Genomic DNA, 27,436 nt, shown 5'->3' with positions numbered 1-27,436 from the left:
GTATTACTCCTATGAGATAATGAGTAAATGATTTTTAGAAGTTAGATTCATGGAAAGTTAACATAATATAAATTCATATATGATAAAGTACTGTATGTGGTATAGAAAAGAGGTGCATCAAAAGTTCAGAAGAGGGAGCAAATATTAATCACTGCATGAACAGCAAAGTAATAAATGTGCCTTTAGAAGTTTAAAAGTGTTTTTTTCTGATAAAATACCTTAAATTCAATTTTTAAAATATTATTAAGGATCTATGTAATGACTGACTAATTAGAATAGCTAATTAGAGAACCTAGTAATGTGCACCTCCATGGTCAGGTAAAGCTGGTCTTATTTTTGTTCCTCACAAAACAAAGAAACAAACAAAACTCTCCAACTTTTGTTTCTATGTCTTTCAGATTTTATCTGTGATTGGTTCCCCAGTGCACTGGGCTCCCTTCTTCTTAGATACTTGGTAGGGAAAATCAGAACCAAGTTTGCTAAGAGTATAAATTTCAGCACTCATTTATTCCTGGTATCCTTTACCTTTCGAAGTTATTATAGTGGAGTGTAAGAAGAAAACTAGAGTTGTCAGAAATAGTAGCAAGGGAAATGTGAACACTAGAGCAAAACAGTTTATGGGTCTCCCTTCATGCACACACAGGCACAAATAATAGAGGATTAAACTTAATCTCCTTAGAAAGAGAGGCAAAATTAAAATGAAGCAAAGTAGGAATGAAAAAGTTAGAAATATTCTCAAGAAGGTTAGATTGTGAAGTGCCCATTAGTTAACTACTAATATGAAACAGAATACAGTACAATATTGATTTTGTGTAAAGAGAAGTCTCTATTTTAGAGGATAAACTAAATTTCTACACCTTAATCTTAGGGCCAAATTATAAGATGCAGTCCCAATGGAAGTATTTGTATCAGATTGTAAGTAAATAGAAATATAGCTGTTGTATAGTGAGAGCAATTCTGTTAAAACTTCCTACTATATAATGGATAATCATTTAAGAATACAACTTGAACTGCCAGGAATAGAAAGTTATAGCATGCCTTTGACCTCAAATAACAAAGGACATTTCAGCATGACATATACATACTATAGTAAATAATAGACTATTTGAATGAAAGTTAAAGTATGTTAGAATATTAAATTGTGATACTTAAGGAAGAAAAAACTTTAAAAGTTTACTATTAGTATCTATAAGTTTATGATGGACACATATTATGCCAAGGGCTATTGATCATACCTCTATAATATCTCTTGAGCATATTGCCTTCTTGTCTCTTATGGTGCCACCAACCTGATGCAGATCCTCTTTTTCTCAAACCTTTTCTGCTGCAATAGCCTGCTGGTTGGTCCCTCTGATAATACTTTTCTTACCAAGATTTGTAAACTCTGAGTCATCCTGCTCTACCCTCCCCATAACAGCCATCTTCTCTTCCCTATCCAGTTTTAAACTCTTATATTATTTAAACTTTTACAACATTCAATGCATCTGTAACCCCTTGACTCATACAGTCAATATTTTATAAACTACAATTTTTATTCACTTCATTATCACCACTCTCCCAGCTTCCTGCCCATGTTCAAACTGGACTCTAGTATTCCATTCTCTTTTTTATTGAATCCATTGTCTGATATATCTGCTCAAATAATATTCCCAAACAAAAAATATAACTTTATTATTTTTCCTATCCCAACACTTTCATTGTCTCTTTATGTCCATTAAGGTAAAATAATAACTCCTTATCTTGGCATTCAGTGTTCTTCACAATAAAATTCCTATCTACCAAGGATAATTTCTGATTATCCTTTCTCAGGCATTCTATGTTATAACCAAATGGCGCTACTCTCCTACCTCTGAATTTGGCTCACATTCCTGAAATGTTCTCTTTTCTATCTCTTATAATCACTGATGTGATTCCCTTATTCATTCAAAAACCATTTATTAAATTTCTACAATGTCCTGACCATTTCTTTAGGTATTTCAAATACAAGGACAAGAATAAAATAGTCCCCTCCTTCTTAATATAATTATATTTTTTGGTTTTATTGGATTTATTGGTTTTATTATGTCAAACCATACTTACCTTCCTTGTATAAATCAAACTTGGTGATGAATTCTTTGATTAAATGACTGAAATATGCTGAACAGGATTATATTAAACATTTTTGAAATGATATTCATATTCATACTTCCATTTCTGTACCTTATACTTTCCTGGTTTAGGAATTAGAACTTTGTTTCATAAAAACAATATGGTCAAGTGCTTGCTTTCTTAATTTTTGAAAATAATTTTTGTGATGACAGTGGGGGCAGTTTCCTGACCTACACCCTGGCAAGCACTGGGCACAACTTGAAAAATCAGTGGGGGACCTCTGCCAGAGCAAGCTTGTGAAGTCCAGCCTGCAGGGCACTCAGTGAGCATCATGGCCACAGCAGGCCAGATCCAGGTGAAGTTGGTAAGTAGGAGCCCTCAGGATTGAGTACTCAGCCTAGGTAGGGGAGTGGAGAGAGACTTCCGAGGTCAGTCCTCTGAACGAGACTCTGGGGCTCTGACCACATTCAGTTCCTGATTGCAGTCTAGGTCCCCCATAGAACAGCAGACCCCCCCCCCACTTCAACCTCGTGGCAGAGGGGTACACTTGTGGTCATTCATGGACCAGGAGGTAGGACAGTGCTTTGCACACTGAGATCCTTGTGTGGGGGTGTCCCAATAATACTTAAAAGCTCAGGAAGCACCCGAAGACTAGGCACAGGCTGGGGAAATAAGTAAACAGAGAAAAAAGAGGAACACCATTGAGAAATACTTTGTCTATGATCCCAAGAATGATCAAAATACTCAGTCAGAAGATGAGGAAGTTCAAGCTCCTACATCTAAAGGGTCCAAGAAAAACAGAAATTGGGCTCAGGCTATGACAGAGATCAATAAAGATTTTGAAAATCAAGTGAGGGAGATAGAAGAAAAATTGGGAAAAGAATTGAAAGAGATGCAGGAAAAACATGAAAAATAAGTCAACAGCTTAGTCAAGGAGATCCAAAAAAAATGGTGAAAAATAAATAACATGTTGAAAACAAGCTTAGACCAAATGGATAAAACAGTTAAAAAAGTTATTGATGAGTAGAATGCTTTAAAAAGCAGAATTGGCCAGATACAAAAAGAGATAAGAAAACTCTCTGAGAAAAACAAATCCTTCAGATCTAGAATGGAGCTGAAGGAAACTGTTGACTTATGAGAAGTCAGGACACAATACTTCAAAATCAAAAGAATGAAAAATTAGAAGAAAATGTGAAACGCCTCATTGAAAAAAAAGCTACTGATCTCAAAAACAGATTCCAGAAAGATCATTTAAGAATTATTGGAATAAGGGATGGCTAGGTGGCGTAGTGGATAAAGCGCCGGCCTGGAAGTCAGGAGTACCTGGGTTCAAATCCGGTCTCAGACACTTAATAATTACCTAGCTGTGTAGCCTTGGGCAAGCCACTTATAACCCCATTTGCCTTGCAAAAACCTAAAAAAAATATTGGAATACCTGAAAGTCATGATCAGAAAAAGAGCCTTGACATCATTTTTAAAGAATTCCTACAGGAAAATTGCCCAGATATCCTAGAAGCAGAGGGCAAAATAGAAATTGAGAATATCCACCAATCTCCTCTGGAAAGAGATCCAAAAAAAAAAAAAACAACCACTCAGGGATATTATAGCCAAGTTCCAGAACTCCCAAGTCAAAGAAAAAATATTATAAACAGAAGGACACAATTCAAATATCATGGAGCGTCAGTCAGGATCACACAGGACTCAGCAGCAACTACATTAAAGGCTCCTAGGTCTTGGAATGTAATATTCCAGAAGACAAAAGAGCTTGGAATGCAACCCAGAATCAATTACCCAGCAAAACTGAACATCCTCTTTCAGGGAAAAAGATGGACTTTCAATGAACCAGGGGAATTTAAATGTTCCTGCTGGAATGGCCAGAGCTGAACAGAAAGTTTGATCTTCAGGTACAGGACTCAGGTCAAGCATAGATAATGGAGGAAAAAGGTAAAATATGAGGGACTTAATGATGATGAACTACATGTATTCTGGCATAGAAAAATGATACTGACAATACTCATAGGAAACTTCTCATTTATAGAGCAGGTAGAAGGACCTTTTATGGATGAAGCACAGGAGAGAGTTGAGTTTGAAAATATAATGTATTGTAAAAATGGAGTCAATGGCTAAAAGGCAGTGAGAGAAAGGAGAGGTAGAATAGGCTAAGATATTTCATATAACAAGATTTTTTTTTTATTACAAAGAGCTATTGCAATTATATGGATGTGGGAAAGGCGAGGGGGAAATGAATGAACCTTTGCTCTCACCAGAGGTGACTCGGAGAGGAAACAGCATATATATTCAATGGAGTATAGACATCTAGAATAAGAAGGAGAGAAGGGGCCAGGGGGATGGGAAGGAGAATGTGAGGGTGGACCGTGAGGGACAGTGGTCAGATCTAACACATTTTCTTTCTCACTTCTTGCAAGGGATTGGGATTGGATGGCCTGCTTGGGACCACAGGGCCAGGTGGTTGCTGGGCCTTAGGGGTGGTATGTGGCTTGGGGCCTCTTGGCCCCAGGGCTGGTGACTAGTCTGCTGTGCCAGTCAGCTAACCTATAGCACATTTAAGAAGAGGGACAGAATGAAAGGAAAGAGAAAAATAGAGTGTATGGCAGTAGGGAAGTACAAATGGAGGGAGTTGCAATCAGCAATGGCAACAGTGGAAAATTATGGAAGTAGCTTTTGTGATGGACTTATCCTAAAGAATGTGACCTACCTGCAATAGAGGTGGTGGTGTTGAAACACAGATTGAAGCACATTTTTTATTATTATTATTTTTGGGGGGGGGGTTGCAGGGTGGATGGGGTTGGATGGTTTGCCTGGGGTTGCATAGCTAGGTGATTGTTGGGTGATTGAGGCTGGATTTGGACCTCAGTGCGCCTGACCTCCAGGGCTGGTGCTCTGTCCACAGTGCCACCTGGCCACCCCTACTATTATTATTATTATTATTATTATTATTATTATTTTATTTGTTTTTTTGGAGGGGGTTTTGCAGGGCAGTGGGGTTGGGGTGGCTTGTCCAGGGTTGCACAGTTGGGTGATTGTTGGGTGTCTGGAGCTGGATTTGGGCTCGGGTGCTCTGGACTCCAGGGCTGGTTCTCCATCTGATATGCCTCTTAGCTGCCACTATTATTATTATTTTTTAATCTTAATTTTAATTTTTTACTCTTTCCTTTATTGCTCATGAGGGTCAATTTTTTGGGGGGAGGGGGTATTATGTTTACTCTTAAACAAGAATATTTTAATAATGTATAAAAACATCATTTGTACAAAAATAATGGTACAAATGGTACAAATAAGGTAAAAATAATTTTTGTTATATGAGTTCTAATTTTCTTTAAAGGTTTGAAACAATTTCCTCATAAATCCATCAGGGCAGTCCCTTTGTTTACAGATGATTAAAGTGAAATGCAGAAAAAACACTTACCTCAGGCCAAAAAGCTATGTGGATTGGACAAAGTTTGATTTCATCTCTCAATTCAGTGCTGCTTTTGTTTATGTCTATCTTTCAAACATAATTTTTATACCATGGACTAAGAAAGAATTATGCATGGTTGTCATATATGGAATTTTTCAGTTCTCTTTTTTTGGTTTTTTCTTCAGTATTTGATATTACTAGCTGTCCTTTCTGGATACTTTCCTATTCCCTGGGTTTTCATGACAATGCTCTTTTCTTTGGCTGAGTCTTCTCAGTGTCCATTACAGGATGATCATCTGTGTCTTACCCTCTATCAGTTTACCACAGAGTTGGGTCATGAACCCATTTCTCAACATGATCATTCTTGGTATTTTATTTGTTCCCATCTACATACAAACACTGTTTAATATATATATATATATATATATATATATATATATATATATATATACATATATGTATATATATATATATATTTATATATAGGATACATAGATAAATAGATAGAGATAGATAGATATATACATAAATGATGATGATGATGATAAAGATGCTCATCTTTCATTCTCTAAGGAGATTGTGACATCAAGCAAGTTATACCAAGACAATTACATGAATTGGTTTCAATGGCCAGATATGAATCAGGACGACCCTCGAGTCAATCACAGTTCAGAAAGGTGGGATTTCCATCCTCCTGACCCCAAGCCCAGTGTTCTATTCACTGAGCCATCTATGCATCCATATCTATATCTATCTATCTCTCTATCTATAAAACTAGTCTGTATTTGAATCATCTAATATAATGTCCAGAACAAATTAACATAACTAATTTTCATCTTTTTCCTGAGTCCCAATCATATAACTCCATCCACCTAGATGACTTATAGACATCTCTACAATGTCCAAAACTAAACTCATTATATTCTCCCCTAAGTGCTTGACTCTATAACTTAACCTACTTCTGTCAAAAGTGCCACTACTTTAAGATACCCAAATTCTCACCATAGAAGGAGTCATTATCATTTATTGTCTTATTGATGCTACCTCTGCAGCCTCTCACATAACCTCACCTTCTCTCTACCCACTCACCTTCCTCTGGAGTTTAGTATTATTTCTCATCTATAACAATAACTTTCTAATACATTTCACTCCTAAAAGTCTCTCCCTTCCCTAATTTAGCTTCTGAACAGATGTAGAATTGATATTCCTAAAGCACAAATGTGAAAGTAATCACTCCCTAATCAAAAAGCTACAATGCTTCAGTATTGTCTTTTTTTAACTCTTAAAGATTTTATTTGTTTTGAATTTTACAATTTTTCCCCTAATCTTACTTCCCTCCCCCACCCCCCCCATAGAAGGCAATTCACCAGTCTTTATATTGTTTCCATGGTATGCATTGATCGAAATTGAATGTGATGAGAGAGAAATCTTCAATATTGTATAAAACTAAAAGACAAAATCTTCTGTTAGGTATTTAAAGTTCATCACATCTGACTGCAGTCAAATTTTTGAAATTTAGTGAACATTCTTCTTCTTCATACATGGCTTACTGACTCCTCTCCTTATGTGATAGTTCATGTTTTCTTTATCATTTTTCATTTTTCACTTGTGCTGTCCTCCTATGTCTGAAAAAATTTTCACCTTTTTTTTGACCTCTTGAAACCCCTCATTCCCTCAACTAAATTTCTATTTCCTTCAAAAGTTCTTTCTAAATCCTTCCAGTTTTCACTCACCCCATGTATAAAACTTTTCCTTCATTGTCTAAGTTTGTCTGCTATCCATATGTGGAAATATTTCCCCTTGAAAAAAGTAAATTTTTAGACATGAATAGTCTCACTTTTTCATTTATAGCCCTAGCACTTAGCACAATCCTTATCACAGAGTAGGCACTTAAGAAATGGTTATTCATTGGTTGATTGAGTTCCTAAAATATTTGATTCAGGTTGCTTTTGTTACCATGTTATTCATTTGACTTTATCTTACTGAAAATGTGTCACAGCTATAGCTTTGATATAGAAATCAAATACCCACTTTAAAACCCAAGAGCTATAAACTCCTAGCCCCCAAAAGGCTGAGGTAGATGGATTTAACTAACTACTTCTAATGAAATGAATGGATACTACATCAGAATAAATATATTTGAGTTATTGATATAAAACATGTACTTCTAATATCTTCTGTACTTCCGTAGATTTGGACTTAACTCTTTTTTTTTGTTGTTGGTTGTTATTTCTGCTGTATATATTTACCCCTCTAAAAATCCTTGGCTATTTCCCTGAAGGGGATAGAGTCAGTGGACTGAATAGGATTAGCATCAGAAGTTGCTACTGCTTTTCCAGGCAGAGCTTAAAAACAGGATCATTGAATAATAAGGGATTTAAGTCTCCACAGAGTTGGGCGTGGATGAAAATTACTTGGATTTAGCCCCATAGAGATTAGAGTGTGATTAGAGAATGCCATGCCTTTTATATCAGATTAAGGGACTTGAAAGCTGAAGATTTTCAAGGAAAAAGTCAACTTTGCAAAATTTTACATCTGCCTCCCCAAATCAATCAAAAAAAGATACCTACTTCTTTATATATTTGTGCAAAGTACTGACAAGTGAGAGAAAAATAAGGTTCAGAGGATTTAGAGATCTAAGGGTCCAGAAATATCAGAACATACAATTGAAAAATATCACTTAAATGAATTATATGGTATAGGAAACCAAGATGGGTTAAATAAAAGCAATATCAATAGCAAACATTTTATATCACTTATTCTGAGGAATTTAGAAATGCCTATTTAAGGAGGGATACACTATTGAATTGTATCCACCTTATCCTCTAGGGTAAGATAAATATGTAATAATGAGGGATTTGAACAAAGAGACAAACTTTGAAGGAAAAAAATATACCCCAAGATAAACTTAATTAATAGCCACCTTATATCATATAAAAGAAGGAATATTAATGATACTAATGCAACTTTTCATTTCAAGTGGTGAGGAGACATGAGGAGATACCTCTGCAAAATAAATTAACTAGACTGTTTACTAAATAGAAACATCTTTGCTATCAAATCAAATGTTGCTAAATATAATTAATTTGGTTTTGATTTTGAAATATTTTCATATAAAATATAGATTTTTATGAAAATAATGTGCTGGTGGGTTGATTCTAGTCCTTCCTCATCAAAGAAGATCAAGATGACATCACCTTGTGACTGATTAGACAAATAGGAATTCAGAATGTTCTACCGCAGGTCAGGTTCACATGTTCTACCATGTTAACACCTGGGGTGTTCATTCTATAACTGTTTTCCTCTGAACTGCTTCAGATCATGTAGGGTAGTCCTCTGTCAGTATCTTGCATGCTGCATAATCAATTCTAAACTTTTTAAGAGAAATTTTCAGGGTGTCCCTATATTGCTTCTTATGACCCCCTTGTAAGTGCTTGCCCTGTGTGAGTTCTCCATAAAATTACCTTTTTGGCAGGTGTGCATTTGGTATTCTAACAATGTGACCAGTTCATCATAGTTTGTACTCTCTGCTGTAATGTTTGAATGTCTGGTAGTTTTCAAGAAAAGACTTCAGTGTCTGGCATCTTCTCTTGCCAGGTAATCTTCAGAATCCTCCTAAGACAATTTAAATGAAATCGGTTCAGTTTCCTGACATAGCACTGGTAGACTGCTCAGATTTCACATGCATACAGCAATGAAGTTAGTACAATGACTTTGTAGAACCTCAGTTTGGTAATCAATTTATTACCTCTTCCAATCTTTGGAGTCTTCGAGATATTGAACTAGCTGTGGCAATAATGTGTCAAACTCATTATCTATGTGTACTTACCTGGAAAGTACACTGCCAAGGTAAATGAACTTATCCACAATATTCAAAACTCCATTTGCTGTAATTGATGGTTCCCCAAATAGAAGGTTGTTATGAAGACAAAGTGAAAGCACCAAGAAATCAAGCATCACATAATAGTTTTCATTGTGCCTCTAAACAAAAAGTTATCACATTATAAAATGTTTGACAATATATTTTGTAACTGAAATAATACTTTGGATTCACCTCATAGAAGAATATAGCTTTTGTAACATTTAGTAACTTTTTTTTAGATTTTGCTAGGCAAAGGGGTTAAGTTGCTTGCCCAAGGTCACACAGCTAGGTAATTATTAAGTGTCTGAGGTCAGATTTGAACTCAAACACTCCTGACTCCAGGGCCAGTGCTCTATCCACTGCGCCACCTAGCTGCCTAACATCATTCTTGATGACAAAAGAATCTCTTTAGAAACCACTGGAATAAAATAGAACATGGAGTAATCTTACATGCTTTTTAAAGTGTGAATCAAGATAAGACTTCTTTTTCCATCTGAAACGTCAATCACTCTGAAATCTGCAGAAAATTTATGTTCAGTGTAAGAGTCAAGATGGTAGAATAAAGCCAGGAATTTGCCTGAGCTCTCTCCAATTTCTTCAGAGACAACATTTAATCATGCTTCAAAATGGATTCTGAAGGGACCAAACCAACAAAAAGATGTAGTGAAGCAGTTTTCCAGCCTAAAATAAATTAAAAGGACTTCAGGAAAGGCCTGTCTCCCTTGGGTAAAAGGACAGTGCAGTTTAGTTCAGACAATGATAAAGTAACAAGCTGAAGGCTTGTGGTAACAATGCAGAACAGCAACCTATACTTCTTGGTATTGTCACAGCAGGAGAGGATCATGACTGATTGGCTGTAACTTCTCCAGTTGCAGGGCTGAAAGCAAACTGCCATCTAAGGAATACTAGCGCAAAATGTGCCACCCCTGTACACGGGCAAGTTGCCAGTACCCAAGATCATGGCACAGAATGCCATTGAATAAGACCCTAGGTCCCTAGAAGATTGGGACAGTGGTTCTGTATCTCAGGAGTAGAATTCGACTTTAAAAAGTCATGAAATGGTCTTAAAAATAAGAAAAAAATAGAAAAGAACCCTGACCATAGAAAGCTACTATGGTGACAACGTAGATCAAAAAACAAACTGAGAAGAGTACAACAATATCAAAATACCTGTAAACACTCAAAGTGGAAGAATTGGTTTCAAGAGCAAAAGTCCTTGGAAAAGCTCAGTGGATAGAGCTCCAGTCCTGGAGTCAGGAGTACCTGAGTTCAAATCCAGCCTAAGACACTTAATAATTACCTAGCTGTGTGGGCTTGGGCAAGCCACTTAACCCCATTTGCTTTGCAAAAAAAAAAAAAAAAAAAAAAACCTTAAAAAAAAAGAAATCAAATAAGACTGGTAGAAAAATTGGGAAAAGGAATGAGTTATGCAAAGAGAGAGTCGACAGTTTGGACAAAGAAGGACAAACTTTGCCTGAAGAAAACATTTCTTTAAAAATAATATGAGACGTAAGAAATCAATGAAAAAATTATGGGGTGAAAAAAGGAGAGTACAAGAAGAAAAGGAAAGTGGGAGAAAGAATAAATTACGTTATAAAATTACAATACAAAAGACCTATTACAGAAGAGGGAAAGTAGGAAGGGAGTGAGCATTGTTTGAACCTAACTCTTACTGGATTTGAATCAAAGGGAATGACAGACACACTCATTTGGGTATAAAAATTTATCTTATGTGGAAATAGGAGGGGAAAGGGGAAAGTAAAAAGAAAGGGGGATTTAAGCATTAAGAAAAAGAAAATGAAGGAATAGAATAGGCAACTAGGAAACAAAATTATCACTATTTGTAAATGATATACTTAGAGAATCCTAGAGAATCAACTAAAAAACCTAGTTGAAATTATTAATGACTAGCAAAAGTTGCAGGATATAAAATAAGTCCACATAAATCATGAATATTTCTATATATTACCAATAAAATCCAGCAGCAAGAGTTAAGCAAAATTCCACTTAAAATAATTTTAGCAATATAAAATATATCTATCTGCCAAGATAAACCCTGAAACTCTATGAACACAAACAAAACAGCTTTCACACAAATAAAATCAGAACTGATCAACTGGAAAAATATCAATTGCTCATGGGTAAATTAAGTTAATGTAATAAAAAATGGAATTTTTATAATTAAGTTTATTAATAAAGTTAATTTATTCAGAGCCATACTAATCAAATAACCAAAAATTACTTTATAGAGAAACAATAATAAAATTCATCAGGGAAAATCAAAAAGTCAAGAATATCAAGGGGATTAATGAAAAATTTACAAAGGAAGGTAGCATAGCTTTACCAGATCTAAAACTATATCACAAAGCAGTAACTATTAAAACTGCTTGGTACTGCCTAAGTTATAAAGTGCAGGTCAGTGAAATAGAATAGGTACACAAGACACAGTAGTCAATGAAAAGGAATCAATGAAAAAAAGGGCAAAGCAAGGTGTTTTAGTCATTCCAGATCTAAAACTATATTATAAAGTAGCAGTCATCAAAACTCTCTGGGACTGGCCAATAAACAGAGAAGTGGATCCATTTAAAAGATTAAGTACAAAAGAAGCAGTAATTAAGGATGATAGTTTGATAAACTATATGAACTATTTGATAAACCCAAAGACTAGCTTCTGGAATAAGAACTCAGTATTTCATAAAAAGTGCTGGGAAAACTGGAAAATAATTTGGCAAAAACTAAGCAAAGCTTAACATCTTATGCCCTATACCAAGATAAAGTTAAATTAGGTATAGGATTTAGACATAAAGGGAGATGTCTTAAGCAAATTAGGAGAGCAAGGATTGGTTTCCTGTCAGATCTTTAGAGAAGGGAAGAATTTATGACCAAAGAGGAGAAAGAAAACATTATGGAATGCAAAATGGATAATTCCAATTACATTACACACACAAAATAATGCAACCAAGATTAGAAAGAAAACAGAAAGCTGGGGGGAAAATTTATAGCCAGTATTTCTGATAAAAGCCTCATTTCTCAAATATACAGAGAACTGAGTCAAATTTATAAGAATGATAGTCATTTCCCAATTGATAAAATGATCAAAGGACATGAACAGGAACTTTTCAGATGAAGAAATTAAATTCCTGTATGGTCATAGGAAAAATGTTTTAAATTACTATTGACTAGAGAAATATAAATTAAGACAACTCTGATGTACCACCTAACATCTATCAGATTAGCCAATATGATAGAAAAGGAAAATTATAAAACTTAAGGGTGATGTAGGAAACTGAAAAGCCATTTGAAACTATGACCAAAGGGCTATAAAACTAGAACTGTATCCCAAAGAGATCATTAAAAAAAGGGAAAAGGACCAGCATGCACAAAACATTTAAAGTAAAAAGACATTTTATTTGGTAATGACAACACTGCAATGATCAACTATGATAGACTTAATTCTTTTCAGTAATACAATGATCAAAGATAATTTTTTGAATTGATTTTTAAAATTTTAATTTTCCAAATATATGCTGTGAAACTTTTTCAACATTCATCTACTTGCATATTTATGTTACATATTTTTCTACTTCCCATTCCCCTTCCCTCAGTACTGAACAGTCTATTGAAAGTTGTACTTGTTCATTTGTATTTAACATGTTTACATATTAGTCATTTTGAATATGAGGAATTAGGATTAAGTGTATAAAAAAAAAGGAAACCAGAGTATAGTAAGGAAAAATATAAGAGAAGTTTTAAAAAAGTGAACATAGTATCCATTCAGATTATGTGGGTTGTTTTTTATTTAGTTTTGTTTCCCTCTGAATTTGGATGGTGTCTCCAAGGGTTGCCCTAAATCTCTGAAATGATTAGAAGAGCTATAACCATCATAGCAGATCAACTCACAGTATTGTGGTTAATCTGTATATAATTTTCTGATCAGAAAAAAAAATTCAAAAGACTCATGAATGGGAAATGTTATTCACAAGCAGAAAAAGAATTATGGAGTCTGAATGTAGTTTGACCCATACTAATTTCACCATTTTTGTTTGTTTCCTTTATTTCTTTCTTATATTTTTTTCCTTTTGTTCTGGTTCTTTCACAACATGACTAATGTGGAAATATGTTTAACATGATTCTAACATATAAAACCTATATCAGCTTGCTTTCTGTCTTAGGAAGTGAGGAAGAAAGAAATGGGAGGGAGAGATGGATGGAGAGAGAAAACTTTGGAATTCAAATTCTTATAAAATTAGTGTTGAAAACTATTTTTATATTAATTTGAAAAATGTTAGGTAATATTAGGTAAAAAATTCTGTATCAACCCCACGAATATGAACCTTTTTCTTATTGTTTTTTAAAAATATAATTCAGTTATGTGTCTGTCAGTTTTTGTTACTTGTCTTTATTTTAAGAAATGTATATTATAGTCCTCCAGACTTAATATCTGGTTGAGAATTGAAATAGGAAATGTGATTCTGTAGTCTATACATGCCAACTTTTTACATGCTTCCACCAGTATAATATGAAACATTTCATTTGGTTTAATAACACCTTCTTTAAGGCCTGTTGAAAGATGAAATCTTTTTGTACTTTCAGCTATAAAATTTTAGGTGCTGACAGATATACTTTATGAAGAATTCCTGAAATACAGTAACAAAATCAACATTATCCTGCACTGCATTTGAAGTGGAAACAGATAAAGGTTGTGTCTACACAGGGTTACCAATTTAACCATTTTGACTATTAGTTCATACAATTGACAAATTGTGGTTTTTATTTTCAATAAACTGACTTCTTGTCTGCCTCAATAAACAGGCCAAATTATTAGTAACATATATTGTATAATGATTTATAAGACCTTAAAGCATGCATAATATCTGATTAAAAACCTCCAAACAACTATTTTTTCCTAATCCTGTACTTTACCACATGAGATTAAAATGTTTCCTACCATTATTGTGGGGCTTAGAGAGTGGCTGTTAAAAAATTAAGTTTCTACTTATAATTCAGAGAATAGCTCCTGCCAACTGTGAATACTAATCTTAGTCACTTATCTCAGATCACTGGTCCCTGGTGAGGGCAAAATCCTATCTTCTTCAAGATCAGGAATACTTCCCAAATTCAAGGAGAATTTTGGGCCAACAAATATGATTAAAGAAGGAAGATATGAGCTACTTTTGAAGTACTGTCCAGTTAGCTTGAGGGTTTTCTTTTTGTTCTTAACTTTTATTCTTTGCCTCAGGTCTATGATTCCCTTAAGTTAGGAAACTTACCTCGGATAACTATCAGCCCCTATACTAAAATACTCAACAATTATCTAGGTAGTGAGAAAGGAAATGGGTAAATAGTCATTACTTTCTCCTACTCCCCATATAGTCAGGATGCACTAGTACTAGAATGAAAGTACAGAAATTGACTTCAAGGCCACTTTTCCCTCCTTATTTCTGTCTTTATTTCTGTACATTTTATTGATCTGAAAAATCACCAAAATAATTTTGTTATAATTATAAAAGAAAAACTGCTTATTCATATCATATCAATATTGGTATATGCTACTCTCCAATTTACATATTGCTCTTCTGTTTTATATATATCCCTTTCACACAAACTTCTCTGAAATTCATTTTCCTTTCCTGAAAAGGGGGATAACAATATCCATAGTACCTAAACCAGAGGGTTATGAAATCAAAAGTTATGATAATATATAAAGCAATGTTGATCGAAGGAGTTCCTCAATCTGTTGAAAGAATTCATTTTGTTTGGAACTTTTGATTATTTATACTTCTTTCCACAGAGAATTTAGAATGATGACAAGTGACATCTAATTAAGGAGACAAAAGTAATTCTTAATTAATTCTCTGTATCTGGGGGATGTCCCTGCCCATATGACACTGAGCAATTCATCCAGGCTCACTGAACTTCTGTTTCCTTATCTGTCACCTAAGGGGACTGAAAAAGCTAGCCTCTGAGATCACTGCCAGATCAAAATACATGTTCTTGTGAATTCCTTGTGTGAATTCTTTGCCTTAAAGTAAAAGCCAATGGACTGTGCTGAGAGTTTAGACTATAAAAATAAATTTTTATAAAAAATTCTAAATCTTTTTATTTATTCCTTTTACCTTCCAACTATCCTTTGGAGAGATTCTAAATGTTCAATAATTCCATAATCCCTCCCCTAGTATTTCCATTCATCAAGTCTCTCTTTGGACAGAAGAACACAGGACTGCATGCATAGACCCAGATAACAGAGAAATGAGTTGTTGTCTGCTTGCTGTTTTTATTTTTTTCTCTTTCTGGGCCCAGGTCAGACATCTCAGTTAAAAGTAGGCTTTTCTAGGGTAACAGATGGCTGCAGCTGGAGTAAAAGAAGAGTATCATGGAGAAGAAGCACATAGTAATTACCATATGCAGGCTTTTAACTTTGATCAACTTCCCTTACAAATACATTGTAGCACACTTTGGAGACATTAAAGTGTTCTTTGACTTTCTTTTTTTTTTAGGGTTTTTTTTTTTTTTGGTAAGGCAAATGGGGTTAAGTGGCTTGCCCAAAGCCACAAAGCTAGGTAATTATTAAGTGTCTGAGGTCAGATTTGAACTCAGGTACTCCTGACTCCAGGGCTGATACTCTATCCACTGCTCCACCTAGCCGCCCCTTTCTTTGACTTTCAATCTTTTAATAACTATGTTTTATTCATTTTGGTTTGTGCAAACTTTTTATGATTGTAATGCAATATTATTGGACTGTAAGAAATAACAAGCAGGATAATTTCAGAAAAATCTGGAAAGACTTACATGAACTTATATAAATTGAACAGAAGAACATTATGCAAAAATGACAGAAATATTGTTCCATGAACAATTGTGAATGACTTAGTTATTTTTAGCAATATAATGATCCAAGAAAATCCTGAAGGACTGATATGTACTTCCAGAGAAAGAACTGATATTGTTTGAATACAGACTGAAACATGCTAAATTCAACTTTCTTTCATATATATATATATATATATATATATATATATATGCATAAATATGCATATATATAATTAAATAGGGAAATTTTAATTATATTTATATATACATATATACAACTATACATGTATACATATATAGTTGAGGCTTCTTGTCCAAAATGACTAATATGGAAATGGTTTACCTGATTACAATAAAAAATAAATGGAGTCAAAGCTCTCATGTTAACCATAATGAGATGGGAGCCCTTAACAAGCCTAGGTTAGATAATGAGTTCCAATCTTAAAAATTTAAATTGAATTAAAATAAAAAATGACATTTGTTCCCAATTTGGTAAGGTGAATAACAAACAAGCTAATATTAATTGATTAGATAATTAACTCAAGTCAAGGTAGGGTCACCCATGGAGGCATGAGAAGGGAAAAGGGGGGGAAGAGAGAGAGAGAGAGAGAGAGAGAGAGAGAGAGAGAGAGAGAGAGAGGTTTTGTGTGTGTGTGTGTGTGTGTGTGTGTGTGAGAGAGAGAGAGAGATCTCAATATTTATAAGTATCCAGATGAATACATAGAAAAGTACATAGAATCTTGAGCAAATGTCCTTTTCTGAATTAAACCAAATATCCAGATATTTATAAGTATTGATAAGATGGACTGAATTTTTTTGTTGTGCATTTTCATTTGACATATTTTAATCATTATAAAGACTGTCTTTGTATGTGTGTGATTCTCTCTTTCAAGCTTTGGGGTCAAATGATAAAATCTTGGTTAGTGGGAGGGTTGATGTCACACTAACCACTAAAGCTTATAGTTCTTGATTCTAAACACTTATGGAGAAGTGATCATTAGCATACAGGCTTGTTCTGTGGAGGTCATCCGACGAAGCAGTAGTGACATTGGAGCTAGAATTTTGCTTCAAGGGCAAGCAGGATCATTCTTCCCAGAGCTGTCTGCATGCCTGCTCTTTCATTTTCACCTTGTCTGAACCCAAGAATGAGAATAGTAATCCCTTTGAGCTTCTCTTCACTGAGAAGACTTTAAAATTCCAAGGTTTTTAATTCCTTATTTTCTAAAAAGATGGTCCTAAGTTAAAAGGAGCTAAATGGAGAGGTGTTAGGTGACAGGTAAAGAGTAAAGAATGTTGGATTTTGTGGTGCAAAACAAAAGACAAATGGGGATTACTATGAAGGAAGAACATGAATAACCCAGGGAGAATGTGTGGTTAGGAGAAGTTTTAGTCAAGTATGCAAAATTTCTTTCTACAACATTTTTAATGGTGGTGGGACACTTTTCACATAGAAATTCTTTCTACCAATGCAGAAAGACAAATTTATTATAATGCAGTTTTAAACCCTTGGCAAGAGTGGAGGATAGAAGGGGGACACTGAGAATTTTAGTGATTTCCACATTCACACAACTAATATGGAAGCAAGACTTGAACTCATAACTTCTTTACTATAAGTCTGACCTTCTATCCACTGTACCACACTTGACACTCTAGTAATATTCTTCATAGCTAATAGAGTTCTTGGAAAATTGTAAGTTCTATATAAATGCTTTTGTAATAGCAGAATTAGTAGAATAGTAGACTTTTAATGTAATACATTAAACATTCTCTTATTCTCTTTATATTTCCTATATGAGGGATGGAGAATAAACAAACAGAAACAACAAAAAGAACTTGACCATAGAAAATTACTATGGTGAAAAGAAAGATCAAAAAACAAATTCAGAAGATAACAATGACAAAATAGCTACATACAAAGTCTCAAAAAAATTGCAATTGATGTTAGGTCCAATGATGTTTACTGAAATGACTCAAAAAAACTTTGAAAATCAAATAAGAGAGTTAAAGGGAAAAAAATGGGAAAAGAAAATGCAAGGAAATTATTAAGAATTAGCCAACATCTTGGAAAATGAGGCACAAAATACTAAAGAAAATAACACCATAAAAACTAAATAGGGCATATGGCAAAAAAAGGCACGTAAAGAATAACCCATAAAAAAGCAGAATTGGCCAAATGGAAAAGGATGTACCAAAGCTCAATGAGAAAAACGTTCCTTAAAAATCATATACTTTTGACTACTTCAAACACCAAGTAATAATGTAACAATGTAAATCTTTCTGAACTACCAGAAAATCATGATAAAAAAAACTAGATATCATCTTTTAAAGGAATTATCAAGGAAATTTGTTCTGATATGCTAGAAGCAAAGGGCAAAATAAAAATTTAAAGAAGCCACTGATCACCTCCTAAAAGACATCCACAAATGAAAATCATCAGGAATATTATAACCAAATTCCAGAGCTTCAAGGTAAAGGAAAAAAATATCACAAGCAGGCAGAAAGAAGCAATTCAATGTTGTGAAGCCACAGTCAGTATCATATAAGATTTGGCAGTTTCTACATTCAGATGATTTGAAAAATATATTCCAGAAGGCAAAAGAACTAGGAGTATAACCAAGAATCACCTACACAGTAAAACTGAGTATAATACTTCAGAAGATAAGTGGCAATTTAATAAATAGAAGACTTTCAAGCATTCTTGATGAAAAGACCAAAAAAAAATCTGATTTTCAAATACAAGACTCAAAAGAAGTATAAAAAGCTAAACAGAAAAGAGAAGTCATAAGGGATGCAATAACATTAGATTGTTTACAATCTTACATGGAAAGATGATTCTTAGAAGTCCTAATAAATTTCTCATTATTAGAATAGATAGACAAAGGAACTAGAAATGAAAAAGAATGCACTGGGAAATGGAAGAAGGGAGAGGTAGAATGGGTTAAATTAACTCATACAAAAGATAGAGTGGTGGATAACATTGATTTAGCTAAACCTGAATTGACTCAAAGGGACTCACGTGCACTCTCAGGTAGGTTTAGAAATTTATATTACCTTTTATGGAAGTAGAATGTGGGAGTGAGAATGTTTAGAATGTTTAGAAAAGGTGGGTTTTATAGAAGGGAAGGCAGGTTGTGGAAAACTGATCAGACAAAAATCCTTTTGAGGAGGGACAGAATAAAAGAAGAGGATAAGATTACAAAAAATTACAAAATAAGGTCACAATGGGTATGTGATTTACACATAATAGCACAAATTAGGAGGTCATGGAATAGATTATCTGTCAAATCTATGACTAAAGGAAGAATTTATGACCACTCAAGATATAAAGAACATAATGGGATTGAAAAATGGCTTAATTTGATGGCATTAAATTAGAAACAAGTTTTTTTGCACGAACAAAACCAATTCAGTCAAGATTAAAAGGAGTATAGAAAACTGGGGTAATATTTCATTGTAAGTTTTTCTGATAAAGGCCTCATTTCTCAAATATTAGAGAACTGAGTAAATTTATAAGAATACAAGTCATTTCCCAATTGATAAATGGTCAAAGCATATGAATAGGCAGTTTGCAGATGATGGAACCAAAGCTATCAGTAATCATATGAAAATTGTTCTAAATCACTATTGAATGGAGAAGCACAGATTAAAATTTCTCTAAATTACTACCTATCAGAATGACTAATATGAGAGAAAAGGAAAATAACAAATGTTGGGGGAAAAGTAGAAAAAAATAGGACCTCATACATGGTTGAATTGTAAACTGATTCAACCATTCTGAAGAGGAATTTGGAACCATGCAAGTCAGCAATTATTAGGTGTATATCCCAAAGAAATATTTTTAAAAAAATTTTTTCAAGGCATGGGGTTAAGTGACTTGCCCAAGGCCACACAGCTAGGTAATTATTAAGTGTTTGAGGCCAGATTTGAACTCAGGTACTCCTGACTCCAAAGCCAGTGCTTTTTATTCACTGCACCACCTAGCCACCCTCCAAAGAAAGTTTTAAAAAGGGAAAAAAAAAGGTATATGTATAAATAAGAAAATATTTATAGCAGTTTATTTTGTGGTGGAAAAGAATTCAAAATTTAAGGCATATCCAACAATTAGGGAATGGTTGAACAAGTTGTGATGAATAATAGTGATTCTATAATTCTTTAGAAATGCCAAGCAGGATGTTTTCAAAAAGAAACTGGAAAAGACTCACAGCATCAGTGAGCAGAAGTATAACTAGAGAAACACAGTTACAGCAATATTGAACAATAATTATTTGGGAATGAATCAGTAATTCTCAACAATGTAATGATCTAACTCTGAAGGATTTATGATAAAAAATTCTAAACATTTCTGGGGAAGGAGAGGGGGGAACTGATGTGTGAGTATAGATCAAAGCATACTTTTTATTTCATTTTACTTACTTTACTTATTTATTTTTAATCTGTGTTTTCTTTCACAATTTGACTAATATGGAACTATGTTTTGTATGACTGCACATGTGTAACCTCTAAAAATTGCTTGTCTTCTCAATGAGGGGAATTTTGAGGAGGGAGATAATTTAGAAATCAATATTTAAAAATAACTGGTTTTTTTAGTTTTTGCTAGGCAATGGGGTTAAGTGACTTGACTAAGGTCACACAGCTAGGTAATTAAATGTTTGAGGCTGGATTTCAACTCAGGTACTCCTGACTCCAGGGCTGGTGGTCACCAGCCGTGCCACCTAGCTACCCCCAAAAACAAATTTTAACTGGAAAAATTAAAATAATAAGAAAATTCATATGATTCCTTAGAAAATTGCAAAACATTGTAATGAGACATCTATTAATATATGCATAATCTTTCATTTTAGATCACTATTGATTTCTTGAAAATACTGAAAGATCACAAAAATATATATAATCAAAACCAAAAGGAAATTAAATGATTGTTTCTGTGAAGCAACCTTTTTTTGCTGACAAAAAATATTTTCTCACAAATTATGTTGTCAATTTTTATAAAAGGAAATAGCTTTAAACAGTTCCGTCCTAGCCCTGAAAGTGGCAGGGCTGAAGTTAGGAAGACTTATCTTCCTGAATTCAAATCTGGTCTCAGACATTTACTATGAAACCCTGGACATGTCACTTAACCCTGTTTACTTAATTTCCACATCTATTAAATGAACTGTATGATGAAATGACAAACTGCTGCAGTATCCTTGTCAAGGAAACCCCAAATAAAGTCACAAAAGGTCAAACATAACTGAAAAATTATTGCACATCAACTGAACATAAAGAAGAATTTTTGGTACCTATTAATAGTTTCATATTTCAGGCGAAAATGTTTTAATTACACTGAAGCTTAGCAAGAATTTTGGTCACTTTGTCTAATTTAAATATACTCTTCTAGGTTCTATGATTTGCTTTTAATGCTAAAGGCCGCAGAAAACCCTTTCCTAGAATTCACTGAATAGGCATGAAACCCATCTGTCTTAGTTGATTTAGTTTCAGTCCTGCCTAGAGTAAATGATGGATAACCTGAAATCAAATAAGGAGCCTGAAGGAGAGGATTAAGTCACTACTTGATAAGTAGTGATCATATACTTCTAAGAACATTCAGGAAACTTCATTTCTTTAGGAAAAGTATTTTTCTAAGTAGTTTTAAAATATAACAAGACAAAAATATCAACATTTCAATGAGAAAGTGCACACAATCCAATAAAGTTCATTATTTCTTGGAGTAATTTTTTATCCCAGGTTTTGCTTTCATAACTTAAGTCATAAAAAATAATGCTTATTATCTTCTTCTGTCTCTGTTACTGCCTCTGTCTGTCTTTTCTCTAAATTGGGGGAAGGGCATTTGGTTCCTCTCTTCACAGTTGATGTACATATAGAAAGAAAATTACAGATAACATCTATAATAAAGCATGGCTATGTCAACAAAGAGCAGAGATAAGTTGACACATTGTTATCTCTTCTAAAAATGTGCAATTTCTTTTTGGAGTAAGAGATGTAAAAATGTCCCTGATGGCCTTTTATGAAATGCTAAACTCACAAAGTTTTGAATGAAACAGAGAAACAGAGATGTAAAGGAGAAAGGATCTTCAAGGAATGAAACTTCTTTAAGTAGAAGAGGAAAAAAAAGGGAAAATTTAACCTGGCAGGTGGGAGCTGATGTACAGTGAGGAACTAGTCCAAAAAAGCATCTCTGTTAATAAAAATGATGTGTCACATAACATGATAATGCAAAAAGGAAGAAGACATAGAAGTCATGTAGTTCAGAGATACATGAGTTGCATAGGACACAACCAGGGCTTTCATCTGTTCCCCCTTTCCATTATTGTTTATGCATAGCTATTTGAATTTGATGTTGCATGCACAATAGATTTTTAGGAAGACTGTCTTATTTGCTCCCTTCATTAGATTATGAAAAAAGATAGTATATACCATATCCTCTAGCATTATATAATTGCCTACAATATAATAGGCATTTAAAATGACTTGACTAGCATTTGTTATAGCTACTGGTTTTACTCTGTAATTTTAATAAATGTGTTTGCTTTGAATCAATTGTGTCTACTGTTAAAAAGTTCAGTAGTAGGGGTTCTAGAATTATAGACCCATAGAGTATCCCCAAATCTGTGAGAAATAGCTGTTCTCTGAGACATGTTTATAAATAGCTAAAATCTTTTTTCCACTTGGTGATAGCCACTCATTTGGGAATATCATCATACACACACACAAGGCAATGGAGTTAAGTGGCTTGCCCAAGGCCACACACAGCTAGGCATTTATTAAGTGTCTGAGGTCAGATTTGAACTCAGGTACTCCTGACTCCAGGGGTGGTGCTCTATCCACTGCGCCACCTAACCAACCCACATAATATATTTTTAATAGGCAGTTCAACACTGAGGTAAAATTAGAAAAATGAATTCAATTGATTTATAGACCTATTTGTATTACATTTGCTTACTTTCTTCAAATGTTTGGAACAGAAATATATAAAGCATAAAACAAAACTGATTGAGAATCAACCATAAAGGTCTAGTAGTCTAGAGATGAGAAACATTTTATGGTCATAAAATAATTAAGTACATAGAAAATGAAGATTTTTATAGTACTTGAGTTCATGTTCATTTAGTGTTGTTTTATTGTCTTTTGTTATGTTTTTTCCTTCCCACTTTAATCTGTATGATAAACAAATACAATTATTTGTCCTAGGGGCACATGGTTCTATGTGCTTTTAAGTGAGTATCTTCTCAGAGGAGAGTTTAACTAGCAGTCTCCCTATAAAATCTGAATGGCCTTTAAATTTAATATTTTTAAGGTTCATATGAACTAATTCTGCAGGAAAAAATTAAGTAAATTAATTATTTGTGGTTCATTTTTATCACATATGGTCACTTGTTAGTTTAAGTAACAATTTCCATAAATCCAGCTTTCATGAATTAAAGTGTGATTTGAACTTGACTCAAGAGAAAAAATCTAGGACAGAAAGAAATTCAGATTTTATTTCCTTATGATCCTAAAAGACAGAATCTTTACTACAAATGATAGGAATCTAAATAGAATAAATTCCTGAATTTGTTAAGTATTTATAATATTGTGAAATTCACAGATATTTGGTTTATAGTTATGCCATAATTTTCTTTCAAATTCAAATTCAAAACTCAGTTCCAAACATTTTTGTTGCTGCTCAGTCATGTTCTTTGAGTCCATCTCTCTGTGACCACATTGTTTGGTAAAGCTATTGGTACAGTTTGCCAGTTTCTTCTTCATTTCACTTTAGAGACAAGGAAACTGAAGCAAATGGTAAAGTGACATGTCCAGGGTCATACTAAATGTTTGAGACCAGATATGTTTGAGACCAGATTAGAACTCAGGTAAACATCTTCATGTCTCTAGATAGGACTAGCACTGTATCTACATGATAATTGGCTGCCATTTATTATAGCTATATATTATAGCTATATATAAATCCTAAAATTTATTACTGAAAGTTATCTTAATGAAGCCATTGCATTTAAAACAGTATTTTAAGAAAAAAAGAAACCTTAACACATAGCTTATTTATTAGAGTCCTGATGCCATGGGTGAAAGGAGGTTATGAGAAGTTTATAAGAGTATTTAGAAATAGGTTTCTGGTTTCTTCTATAGTTTGGTGATTTGATCACAGAAGAGGTGTTTTTTTGCTCTAATTTCCCTTCATTTCATTTTGAGAAAAAGCTATCAAAAAACTAATAGGTCCCTATTTCCTTTCTCTTCCATACTTCCTTTTTCCTCTCCTTTCTTTCTCTCTTGCTCCATCTCTGTTTCTTTTTTTTTAATTTTGTAGTATTTCATTTTTTTCCAATTACATGCAAATATAAATTTCAAAATTCATTTTTGTAAAATTTCAAGTTCCAAATTTTTTCCCATCCTCCCTTCCTTTCCTTCTCACAAGAAAGAAAGAAAACAATCTAATATGGGTCATACATGAAAAATCATTTCTATATTCCATATTTCCATATTAATCAAGTTAAGAAAGAAGAATCAAATTAAAAACAAAAATGAAACAAAATTCATGCATGTCCCTCCTTCCTTTTTTCTCCCTTTAAAAAGGTGTTTTTTTCTAACCTTCCTTCTATACAAAGTCAATTATTTTTGACTTCCATAGAGTTCATTTATTCATTTAACATTTAGATTTTTACTTTGTTTTACTCAAATCAAGTTCTCATTTCTTTAGAGACATTTTGTGTCATGCATCATGGACAATTATTCTTCTGTGTAATTGTAGTTTACTTTGATTGAGGCCTATTCCCTTAGCCTGGAGGTTGTAATTGAAGCTGTTAAATACTTTTGTCTTCAATCAAGGGTGGGCTTGACCCTGGAGTGAGGTCATCCCTCTCCCTATTGTCAGTTGAGTTGGTTCTTCTGCTCACACACCTGTGCCTGGGTCAGAAGTAGTCTATAACAGTGTTTGTTCTGGGAAGAGGCTTCAGTAGTAATGGAGGTGTGGACTAAGAGTTTCTCCTGACCAGAGGAGCCTGGGGATGATGTCTGCAGCTCTCCTGAATGGTAACTCTCCCCCCAACCCTGTTGGCAAGCTCCAGAGGCAAACACCAACACCAATGTCTCTGTTCCAAGTTGATCCAAGCTCCCCCACCACCACCACGGTTGACCAGATTCTAACCCCGCTGATCAAGCACATCCAGCTCTTGGGCCCTCAGGCTACACAGCTCCAATTTAGGCTCTAATCAGATTGATCTGTGGCTGATCCCCCTCTGTGCCCTGACTCACATATCCTGAGGTAGATATTCTTTCTCCTGGCTTTTCTTTCTGGGTTTTGTAGATCCGATTTCTGTTAAGAGGTTTGTTTCATATCATAGATGGGGAAAAATCAGGAAACTTTAGAACTGTGCCTATCTTCTCTCTACCATCTTGCCAAGAAGTCACAGACACTCCAGAGAAAGCAACCAGCTCCTTCTACTGACTTGCTCGTGGTATTGCACTGAGTAAGTAAAGCCTCTAGGGATCCCAACACCAAACCTCTGTAGACCAGCCCCTCCCCAACTTGAGGTCTTAGCAAAATGAAGAAAGGTCAGCGGAAAGGTGGATCCATAGAAAAATTCTTGGAAGGAAAAGACCCTAATTCAAAGAAACCAACAACCTCTGAGGAGAATAAGATCTGGTCTCCAGCACAGAATGACTTCCTTGAAGAAATAAGAGAGGAATTTAAAAATCAATTGGAAAATTTGGGAAAAGAAACCCAAGAGAAGATTAACACCTTGCAACAAGAAAACAAATCACTGGAAAGTACAATTGGACAAATACATTATGAGAATAATTCTCTCAGATCCTCAGTTAGGTAAATACAAAAACAAAAGAATTCTCTCAAAACCTCAATTGATCAAATGCAAAAAGAAACTAACTCTCTCAAAACCTCAATTGGTCAAATAGAAAGCTCTTTTTCAAAAATAGAATTGACCAATTGGATAAAGAGTTGCAAAATATAATATATGAAGAAAACTCCTCCCTTAGAAAAAGAATGGGAGTCTGGGGAAACTAATAACTTCATGAGACAGCAAGAGCCTGTTAAACAAAGCCAAAAAAAGAAAAAAGTAGAAGAAAGTGTAAAATACCTCATCAGCAAAACCATTGACTTTGAGAATAGATCAAGGAGGGGCAACTTGAGAATTATTGTACTTCCTGAAAACATTGAAGAGGGGGAAAAAAAAAACCCTGGATGTAATATTACAGGATCTAGTCTTGGAAAGTTGCACTGATATCATGGGACCAGAGGATAAAGTAGTTATGGAAAGAATACATTAATCCCCTCTAGAAAAAGATTCTAAAATGAAAACACCAAGGAATGTTGTAGCCAAACTCCAGAACTATGAGAGAAAAGAGAAAATTCTGCAAGCAGCCAAAAAGAAATAATTTAAATACCAAGGAGCCAAAGTAAGGATTATGCAGGACCTAGCTGCATCAACATTAATGTTTCAAGGGGCATGGGCATGGAACAAGATATTCCAAAGAGCAAGGGAGTTTGGAATGCAGCCAAGAATCCACTATCCCACAAGGCTGATAATTCTTTTTCAGGGGAAAAGATGGACATTTAATGAAATGGAAGAATTCAAAAAATTCCTGATGGAAAGACCAGAACTAAATAGAAAGTCTGGACATCAAACAGGAGGTTCAAGAGACACATGAAAAGGTAAAAAAAAAAAGGGGGGGTTAAAGAAAAAAACTGCTATCCAATAAGTTGAAACTGGCTATGTCCCAGCATGGGAAAAAGATTCTCATAACTCTTGAGAATTGTAGCTCTAACAGAGAGAATATACCTAACCAGAAGTGATGGACACTCATGACTTATCCATGGGATTGCTATCCAGAGGGATGAAAATGGCTATAACCCTACTTGGGAGAAAGGCTCTAATAGCTCTCAAAAATTTTAAATCTATTAGATAGAATGTATTTATCTAGAAGTGATGGATACTCAGAATTTTCTATGACTCAGAATGATTTTAAAAAACCTCCTCCTTAAAAAAGGTGGGGACAGGAAGGAGACAGGTGGAGGGAGGGGACTGAATGGGGTAAATCTCATTGCATTAAGAGGTACAAAATACCTATGGTAATAGAGGGGAAGAAGGGAGGAGATGAGAAACACCTGAATCTTCTTTTCATCAGACTTGGCTTAAAATTGACTTACATACATACACAGTTAACTTAAAAAAAACCTCTAAGCTTTCCAGTATTAAAAGGGGAAAAGGGGAGGGGGGTCGGAGAAAGGGAGAGGGAGAAAAAGGGGG

This window comes from Macrotis lagotis, chromosome 6 (assembly GCF_037893015.1).
Source record: "Macrotis lagotis isolate mMagLag1 chromosome 6, bilby.v1.9.chrom.fasta, whole genome shotgun sequence".
Lineage (NCBI taxonomy): Eukaryota > Metazoa > Chordata > Mammalia > Peramelemorphia > Peramelidae > Macrotis > Macrotis lagotis.
The sequence above is the reverse complement of the archived record's forward strand: the minus strand, read 5'-3'. Positions refer to the sequence as shown.